Source organism: Phocoena phocoena, chromosome 12, assembly GCF_963924675.1.
Source record: "Phocoena phocoena chromosome 12, mPhoPho1.1, whole genome shotgun sequence".
NCBI classification, from domain to species: Eukaryota; Metazoa; Chordata; class Mammalia; order Artiodactyla; family Phocoenidae; genus Phocoena; species Phocoena phocoena.
The window spans coordinates 48,657,358-48,667,723 of record NC_089230.1 but is presented as its reverse complement, the minus strand read 5'-3'; the positions used below and the strand labels follow the sequence as shown (position 1 = coordinate 48,667,723).

At 40.7% G+C, this 10,366-nt stretch overlaps 1 pseudogene; it reads left to right on the top strand.

The window, feature by feature from the left end:
* The first annotated feature begins 5,497 nt into the window (after positions 1-5,497).
* On the top strand, positions 5,498-5,757 carry LOC136131873 (V-type proton ATPase subunit e 1 pseudogene; annotated as a pseudogene).
* The last annotated feature ends 4,609 nt before the right edge of the window (positions 5,758-10,366 follow it).

Genomic DNA, 10,366 nt, shown 5'->3' with positions numbered 1-10,366 from the left:
GAATAGTGAAAATAGCAAACTTGTACTTGAAGAGGATTTGAAAAAGAGGAAAGCGCATCTCCCAAAGTACTTCCCTTACCTACTTGTCACAAAGCCTGAAATAACACCAGTAACGATTTATTTATTTTTGCTATGAATAATTCTATTTTCTTTTGAAATGCAAATGCTCCTGGAATGATTAATCCATTAAGTAATAAACAATTTGGAATGGATTTTTTTTTAATTAGGTAGATTCTTACTAACTAGAAAGTCTTAAGGTTGGAAATGCTGGGGAGGTACACATGGTGGGGGAAGCGGTGGGGGGGGGGGGGTGGAGATATGGGGAAAGTTGAACTTTTATCTGCTATTCTAATTACACCAAATAGAAATGGCACAACATAGATAAAATGGACAAATTCCCTGAAAGACACAAACTACCAACACCCACTTAAGAAAAAAACAGATAACCAGAATAGCCCTATATCTATTAAAGAAATTGAATGTGTAGTTAAAAACCTTCCCGCAAAGAAAAGCCGAGGCCCAAACATTTAAGGAAGAAATAATACTGATTCTGCACATAACACTTCAAGAAAACTGAAGAGTAGGGAATACCTCCCAGCTCATTCTATGGACCAGTATTATCCTGATACCAGAACCAGGCAAAGACATAAGGAAACCACAGATCAGTATACTCCATGAAGATAGACATAAAAAATTCTTAACAAAAGTTGAGCAAATTGAATGCATCTTTCTATAAAAAGGACAATACATCATGACCAAGTAAGGTTTATGCCAAGAAAGCAAGAGTGATTTAACATCTGAAAATCAATCAATAAAATTCACCATACTAACAAACTAAAAAAGAAAAACCATATGATTATCTCAATAGATGCAAAAAAAAGCATTTGACAAAAAACCTAACATCCTTTCATAATAAAGACACTCAACAAACTAGGAATAGACGGTATTATGATCTGTTTCTGCCCATAGAACACTTATGGCATGAAATGTGTGGGGTTTTGCTCATACCAACAACCAATTCTCCAACTCTCCAAATACCAATTGGGTTACCTAAATGTAATTCAAACCTGACACTAACTATTGGAGTTAGCATCAGATCCCACAAGTTGAGGGCTCAGTCCCACAATACTGTCCCCTATTTCAGATGCCAATCGCAAGTCTGAGGCTTCCCATAATTCTGATAAACTGACAAAAATCAGGGTTCCCACTACCCCCTCCTCAGGTTCAATAATTTTCTAGAACAGCTCATAGAATTCAGGAAAACACTTTACTTACATTTACCTGTTTATTATAAAAGGCTACAGATGAACAGCCAGATGAAGAGATGCATAGGGTGAGGTATGGAGGAAGGAGCATGGAAGGCACGCCACCTTTCCAGCACCCCATATGTTCACCAACCCAGAAGCTCTCTCAGTCTCAATAGAGGTTACATTACACAGGCATGGTTGATTAAATCATTGGCCATTGGTGATTAACTCACACTCCAGCTCCCTGCCTTCTGGGAGGTCAGAAAGTAAGACTGCAAGTTCTAACTCTCTAATGCCTGCTTTGGTCTTTCTAGAAACCAGCCCCCATTTTTAAGTTATCTAGGGGCCTCCAGCCACCTGTCATCTTACTACCATACCAGAAAGACACCTTTATCACTCTAGAGATTCTAAGGGTCTTAGAAGCTCTTGTGTCAGGAACTGGGAATTAAGACCAAATATGATAACAATAGATCCTCCTATCACCCCTATCACTCAGGAACTTACAAAGGCTTTAGGAGCTCTGTATCAGGAACTGAGAATTAAGACGGCATATGTATTTCTTATTATATTACAATATCACAGAAGGGAATTTCCTCAATCTGATAAAAGTCATCAACAAAAAACTCATAGCTAATAGCATACTTAATGTCTGAAAGACTGAACGCTTTCTCCCTAAGATCAGGAATAAAATAAGGATGTCCACTCTCACTGCCGCTATATTGTACTGGGGGTTCAGGCAAGAAAAGAGAAAAAGAAAAAGTTCTCCAGATTGGAAAGGAAGAAGTAAAACTGTCTGTATTCACAGATGATATGATAATCTATGTAGACAATCTGATGGAGTTTACAAAAAGAAAAAACACAAAACAACCTATTAGAATAAGTGACTTTGGCAAAGTTGCATGATAACAAGATTAATATACAACAAGTTAATTGTATGACTATATGCTAGCAATGAACAACTGGAAATTAAAATTAAAAAAACATTTTAATAGCACTGAAAATATAAATATTTAGGGATAAATCTAACCAAAAAATGTGCAAGATATATCACTAAAATCTAGGTATGTGCATGTACTCTGCAACTTGATTTTTCCTCTGAATGTTTGTGAAATTCATACATATTAATATGTGTAGCTCTAGTTCATTTCTTTTTCATTGTTATTTAGTACTCCATTGTTCCAACAAACCACAATTTACTTAACCATTTTCTAATTGACGGACATGCAGATTGTATTCAGATTTTTACTACAGCAGTACTGCTATAAAGAGTCCCTATGTACATATGTTAGAGTTTTTCTAAAGTATACACCTAGGAATGGAGTTGTTGTGCTGTAAGGCACATACATCAACTATTAAATATTGCTGAATTGCTCTCCAAGGTGGTCATACCAATTTGCCTTCCAACTGGGAGGCTATAAAATTCCCCACACCTTTGTCACAATACTTGTTTCATCAGACCCTTAAACATTAGTCAGTTTCAGAGGTGTGAAATGGTATTATGTTGGAGTTTAAATCTGCATTTCACTAATTAGTACTGAGGTTGTACATCTTTTCATATCTTCATTGATCATTTGGTTTTCCTTTCCTGAGAATTGCCTATTCATATTCTTGCACATTTTTCTATTAGGTTATTTTTTATTTATTTTGATTTGTAAGGGCTTTTTGCATATTCCAGACACCTTTGTCAGTTAAGCATTAGGAATAATTGTATTTTCAATCTCTTTATGGTGTTTTTGATGATCAGAAGTAGTATTTTTTTATTTTAATTAAGTCAAATCCATAAATATTTTCCTTTATAGTTTGTGATTTTGTATTTTGTTTTAAATTTTTGTTTTTCCATGAGGTCACAAAAATATTCTATTTTCTTCTAAAAGTTTTAGCCTTTGGCTTTTCTTATTTAGGTCTTAAAGCCACTGGAACAGATTATTTGATTTGAGGTAAATATCCAATTTTGTTTTTTTCCATACATGTAAAAATTGTCCCAGCACCATTTATGGAATATATTCCATCCTTTTCTCTGCATTTTCACCTCTGTCATCTATAAAGTTTCTATTTACATGTGGGTTTGTTCTGGACTCTTTAAATCTGTTCCATTGGTCTATTTACTTTTTCCTGTGCCCATGTGTCTTTATCATTTAGTTTTATGCATCTGCTCCAATCTTTTACTACTACTTCTCCAAAATAGCTCTTACCAAAGTCACCATGATCTCCATATTGCCAAATTCCATGGTCAGTTTTCAACCCTTATTTTACTCAATGTCCACCTTTAAAAAATAATTTTAAAAGGTAAAATCATGACTCGCATACAAATATACAATGAACACGTCAATGATTTTATTTTATTTTTAAAATTTATTTGTTTTTGGCTGCATTGGGTCTTTGTTGCTGTGTGCCGGCTTTCTCTAGTTGCGGCGAGTGGGGGGCTACTATTTTTTTTTTTTTTTTTTTTGTGGTACGCGGGCCTCTCACTGTTGTGGCCTCTCCCGTTGCAGAGCACAGGCTCCGGATGCGCAGGCTCAGCGGCCATGGCTCACGGGCCTAGCCGCTCCGCGGCATGTGGGATCTTCCCGGACCGGGGCACGAACCCGTGTCCCCTGCATCAGCAGGCGGACTCTCAACCACTGGGCCACCAGGGAAGCCCGAGGGCTAATCTTTTGTTGCCGTGTGTGGGCTTCTCATTGCAGTGACTTCTCTTGTTGCGGAGCATGGGCTGTAGGCGTGCGGGCTTCAGTAGCTGTGGCTCGTGGGCTCTAGAGCGCCGGCTCAGCAGTTGTGGTGCACGGGCTTAGTTGCTCCGCGGCATGTGGGATCTTCCCAGACCAGGGCCCGAACCCGTGTCCCCTGCATTGGCAGGCGGATTCTTAACCACTGAACCACCAGAGAAGCCCCTCTTTTAATCATTAATTAATGAGGGAACTAATAAGATGTTACAATCAGTTCAAAGAAGAATTCAATGAAGCCCAAGTATTAAAGCAATGAGGAAGCCTAGAACAGACTTACAAATAGATGCAGAACTGGTCTATCCACAGGGTAATTGCATTCCACCGGCGCAATCAGTTGCATTCCACAGGATGCAATTCATTTCTGTGGACAAGAATCATTGGTTATGATCAGTTTTCCACAACTTAAAAAGTTATAAAATAGCTCAAAGACAATGAAAGATGAAGATAACCCTAAAGGGTATACTAGACAGACATTCTATTTGGCAGGCGGGGGCGGGGGGGGCGCTCATTTCAAAATCTTTCACAGTGTTTACTGGCACCACAATATCATATTGTCCTTCTTGAAACATCTTCCTTTGCTTCTGTGCCAGCCCAGACTCTTGATTTTCCTCTTACTTTGCCACTTTCTGTATCTCAGTCTCTTCGATCCTCCTCTTCTTCCCATTTTCTCTATATGTTGGAGTGCCCCAGGGCTCTGAGCTCTCTCTTCTCTTTTTACGCTCTCCCTAGTAGCATCATGTAGTCCAAGAGTTAGTAAACTACAGTCCATGGGCCAAATCTGGCCTGCCACTTGCTTCTACAAATAAATTTTTATTGGGACATAGTCATGCTCATTCATTCATAGATTAACTACAGCTGCTTTCATACTACAGTGGCAGACTTAAGTAGCTATGACCGACTGCATGACCCACAAAGCCTAAAATATTTACTATCTGGATCTTCTGTTTGCCCTTCTGCTGGCAAACAGAAAAAAGCATACCAACCCGTGATCTAGTCCTATGGCTTTCAAAACTTACATTAATGACTCCCAAATTTATATGTCCAAGCTGACCTCACCCCAGCGCTCCAGACTTGTTAATACCACTACCTTCTCCATGTCTCCATCACCTATCTAAAAGCCACCTCAAACTTACCATGGCCACCCTCAATCCTGCTTCTCTCCAGAACTTCCCACCTCAGTAAATGGCACCACTTTCACCCAGTTGCTTAGGCCAAAACCCTGGGTATCTTCTTTTACTCCTCTCCCGTTTTCACACTCCACATCCTTTTTCATCAGAAAATTCTAGTTGCTCTGCCTTTATAATAGAGCTTGATTCTGAACACTTCTCTCCACCTCCACTGCTAACCTCTTTATCCAAACCATCATCCCTTGCTAGATTATGCAACATCCTCCTAACTGGTCCCTTTGCTTCCTCCCTTGCCCCACACAGCAGGCAAGCATTCCTGAAAAATATAATTCAAGTTGACACTTCCAGATGGGACCAAAGTGAGGTGGCAGGGCAGGGACTGACACCTCCCGCAGCAACCATGGCGTATACTGGCTTCACAGTGCCTCTCGTCGTGATGAATGTGTTCTAGGGCTTCCTTGGCTTCTTGGTGCCCTGGGTTCATCCCTAAGGGTCCCAACTGGGGAGTTATCATCATTATCATCACCATCTTGGTGACCTGTTCAGTTTGCTGCTATCTCTTTTGGCTGATTGCAGTTCTGGCCCAACTTAACCCTCTCTTTGGACCACAGGTGAAAAATGAAACCATCTGGTAGGTACCTCAAACATCATTGGTCTTGAGGAAGAAGACCTGCTAGCCAGGGCTCAGTCATTGAGGTCACGAAGAGAACTCCTCTAGATGCAAAAGCACCTCCATACCCAGACCACCTTCCCTGACTTGCCCACTTTGGCCGTCAGCTGCCTTAAACATTCACACCACATTTGAATATCTTATTCTAGAATGCAGTATTTTTTCCTGTCTCCTTCTTTACATTTTGATGAATGATGTGTCTATTTAATCTAAACTGTGCTGCCTCCACAAAATGTTTATGTACTCTTCTGAGATAGAAAGTGCCATTCTTCTGAGAAATAATGTCACTATCTCCTTGGATCCTGTGGATTTGAAGGTGGCTCCTGCCTGCTCACAACATGAGAATGAGGGAAGTGTTTGAAAACTGTTATACACGGTAAGACTGCAGTGGGGCAGTCAGTAGGAGAACATGTTCAGAGGGAAAATCTGTCTCACCAGAATTATACCAAAAATATATACCAAAGTATATTTTCAGGATGAATTTCTTATTTCTGCTATCTTTTGGAATAAATAATTTTTCTGCTTTCTATGGGAAAAAAATATATATATATATATAAATAAAATTCAGATCATGACACTCCCTTGCTCAGCAGCTTCCTAGCACACTTAGAATAAAATCAAAGTCCTTCCATGACCCTGGCTGCTTCTCTGACTCATCTCCTACCTCTCTTTCTCAACCACTTTTCACTCCAGCCACACTGGCTTCCTAGCTCATTCCTCTAACACAGCAAACACACCCCGGTCCCTGCACTTTACACTTGCTATTCCCTCTACTTCAGAACTTCTTTTTTTCACTTTGACTTTCTGTTTATTTTTCAATTTAAGATTATGTCCCAAATAAAACAGCCACAACAATAAAATCAAACAGGGAATTCCCTGGTGGTCCAGTGGTTAGAACTCCACGCTCTCACCGCCAAAGGCCTGGGTTTGATTCCTGGCTGGGGAACTAAAATCCCACAAGCCGCAAAGCATGGCCAAAACCAAAAACAAAACAACAACAGAAAAAAAAAAAAAAAAATCACGCCCCGCCTGCCACAGTCTGGAAACTTTCCTGTAACTTTTATTTTCCCTGCTTTACTGAGATATAATTGACATATAACGTTGTGTAATTTTAAGGTGTACAATGTGATGACTTGATATATGTATAAATGGCAAAATTATTACTGTAGTAAGGTTAGGAAACACATCCATCACCTCACATAGTTTTTTGGTGAAAACTTTTAAGATCTACTCTCTTAGCAACTTTCAAGTATACAATACAGTATTGTTAACTGGATTCATCATGCTATACATTAGATCCCCATAATTTATTCATCTTATAACTGGTAATTTTACCCTTTGACCAGCTTCACCCATTTTCTCTACCCCTACCCCCACCCCCTGCCCCTGGTAACCACAAATCTAGTCTCTGTTTCTGAGTTCAATTTCCTCTACCTGAGACCTCTTTCCCCAAGAGCCATATGGCCACTTCCTTACTTCAGTCAGGTCACTGTTCAAATGTTGTCTTTTGTGAGAAGATTCCTCTGCTCCTCCTCAAGTATCAGTCTTCATCACTCTCTAGCCCCTTACCATGCCACCTTGTTTTATTTTTCTTCAACCTAATATATATATATATATATATATAAATGTAACTACTATATCATATATATATATTATCACTACTATAGAATATAATCTCCATGAGGGCAGGAACTTTGACATATAGCAGGTGTGTTGAATGACTGAATACAGTCAGTATGTGTTGAATGACTGAATGGACATAATCCAAACATAGGGAATAATGAAACAAAATTTAAGCAGTTTCCTAAGGGTACCAGTTTCTCCACAAATGAATGGAAGAAAACTAAAAGGGCCTGGCTCAAACACTACCCACCACTCAGACAAGTCTCGGGTTTTCCTAAGAGGAGCCCACTAACAGCACACTTTCCGTCTTAGAAATACAATGAGGTCATTTTAACACAAATCCAGTGCAGATGTATTTCTGCCAGTGGGTGGAAGGGACATGGGCAGATAGGGAGGGGATAAAGGAAGGGGCCTAAGAGAAAACAGTGTCCGTGCATCCTTCTAAATCTAAGAGTAGTTGTTAGATTGGGTGACTTAGGGTCCCTGGCATGTGAGAACATATTCTGATGTCCTGTGGTCCCACAGCCTCCAGATCCCAGCCCTCATCCCAATGTGGACTGTCTTGTTCAATGTGGACCATCAACCATGCAAAGATAGATGGTTTCTGGGCTTCCCTGGTGGCGCAGTGATTGAGAGTCCACCTGCCGATGCAGGGGACACGGGTTCGTGCCCCGGTCCGGGAAGATCCCACATGCCGCGGAGTGGCTGGGCCCGTGAGCCATGGCTGCTGAGCCTGTGTGTCCGAAGCCTGTGCTCCGCAACAGCGAGAGGCCTGCGTACAGCAGAAAAAGAAAAAAAAAAAAAAAAAAAAAAAGATAGATGGTTTCTGTTCTCATCACCTACCTATAGACTCCCCCAGCCCACTACTCTCCCATAGCTCTAGCCCCTTATCCCAGCTCTCTACTGGACAACTCCACCCATCACGCTTCAGATTACCAGAATGACCTCTCTAAAATTCCCATGTAAATAGACCATGCCATCAGTAAAATCCTTCCATGGCACCCTAGCTTTCAGAATTGTTTCATCTCCTCAGCATGGCCTCCAAGGCCTCCCAGGACTGGATCCCTGCTTACCTCTCAAGCATCACTTCCAGTCATGTCCCTCTTCTCCAGAATTGTAAGGTTCCATTGGATCCTGTGATGAGGGATGTTCATTCACACCACCATCCCTTTGCTCATGCTGTTCGTTCAGCCTAGAAATCCACCCCCCCCAACCTCCCCAACTTACTGGCTAAATCAATTAATTCTTCAGGACACAGCTCAGGTGCTGCTTGATGTCTGATCCTTGATGACAATCAAATGAAGTTCCACGTCCTTTCTCCAGTTTAAAAACGGTGGAGTCAGAACAATCACTTAGTACCTGTGTGATCCTGGGCAAGTCATATAACCTCTCAAAGTTTTCTCTTGTAGGTAATAATAGTGCCAACTTGGTTATGAGTGTTAAACGAGATCAGTGTCTCCTCAACTTTAGTATCCAGCCATTGGTGATCATCTTCATGATAATTTCCATATCTATATATCATGTTTATAAATATATTTTAAAATAAATTTTAAATTGACTAACATTTTAAAACTAATTTTAATATGCTGTTTTAAATATGTTATATGTATTAAGCAGAAGTTAGTGCTGGAAACAGAAACCTCTCTAGGTATTTCAAGAAGAGAGGGATACAATAAAAGGGATTATATGCTTTCAATATTGTTGGAAGGGCTGGAGGAGGAGTCAGGGGCCACAGCTTGAATATTTGTTTCAAGGTCACACCACCATAGTTGCAGCCCAGAAGTCAGCAAGCCGCTGCAACGGCAGGTACAGCTGCTGCCACCACTGCAGCATGGCTGCCTCGTGCCCACTTATAGGAGGAGGACTAAACTGGTAATGCTGCACAATTCCAGAAGATAATGGAGCCTATGTCATTGGCTACCTCACCTGATGTCCACTGAGAGAAGACAAATAAGGGATGAAGGACGGGTTGGTCTAAGGAACAAAAATAATTCTGGTGTTTGATTACCTTCGCTGCTCTTATAATACTCTTTTTTTTTTAAGATCTTTTTTTTTGATGTGGACCATTTTTAAAGTCTTTATTGAATTTGTTACAATATTGCTTCAGTTTTATGTTTTGCTTTTTTGGCCACAAGGCACGTGGGATCTTAGCTCCCTGACCAGGGATTAACCACTGGACAACCATGGAAGTCCCAATACTCTTCCTTGAAAGGGGCTTTTATTTCCTGACCCCCATCTTCCCTCTTCCTTCCCCCCCCCCCCTCATCTCTATCCTGCTGCTTCCAACTGTCTTTCACTTCCTCAAGCAGCTGTAATTGGTCATTTGCTGTAGAAGCCTGGGAGAAAGTTTAAGGGAGTGGATATTTTAAGACTGGTCCTTCACTTAATAAATACATGTTTTACTTGTGTCTGCTCTGTATGAGGAGGCAACATGAGTAGAAGCTATGATCCCTTACATAAAAACTTTAGATAGATAGACAGATAGATGATAGATAGAGATATATGCTATATGCCAGATAGTATGCTAAGGCCTTAACGTTGGTTATCTCATTTACTTCTCACAGCTCTCTATATCAATGCTGTTCTCATCTCCGTACTCAGATAAGAAAAATGAAACACTCAGAGAACACGCAATCTGTTTAAGGTTGCCCAAGCTTGAGAGTTACAGAGCCAGGTTCCAGCCCAGTCCTGTACACTCTAAAGCTACCACTCATGACCACAACACTGGCACTGCTTGCTACAAAACGTGTGGGTTTTGCAGAGTTACCGTCGAAATGACTGGAGCGGAAATCTGGTGACTTCAAACCACAAGTCCTCTCAACCTCCATAAGAAATGCCCACAAGTTACTGTGCAGTAAGCCCCGGAAGACACCCATTTGGCCCTGTGCTCAAGTCAAAGTCTTTAAAACTCAAAGGAGGAAGTAATTTCTTCTGGGTGAGGCCTTTGAGGACAGGCCTCCAGAAGGATTTGACATT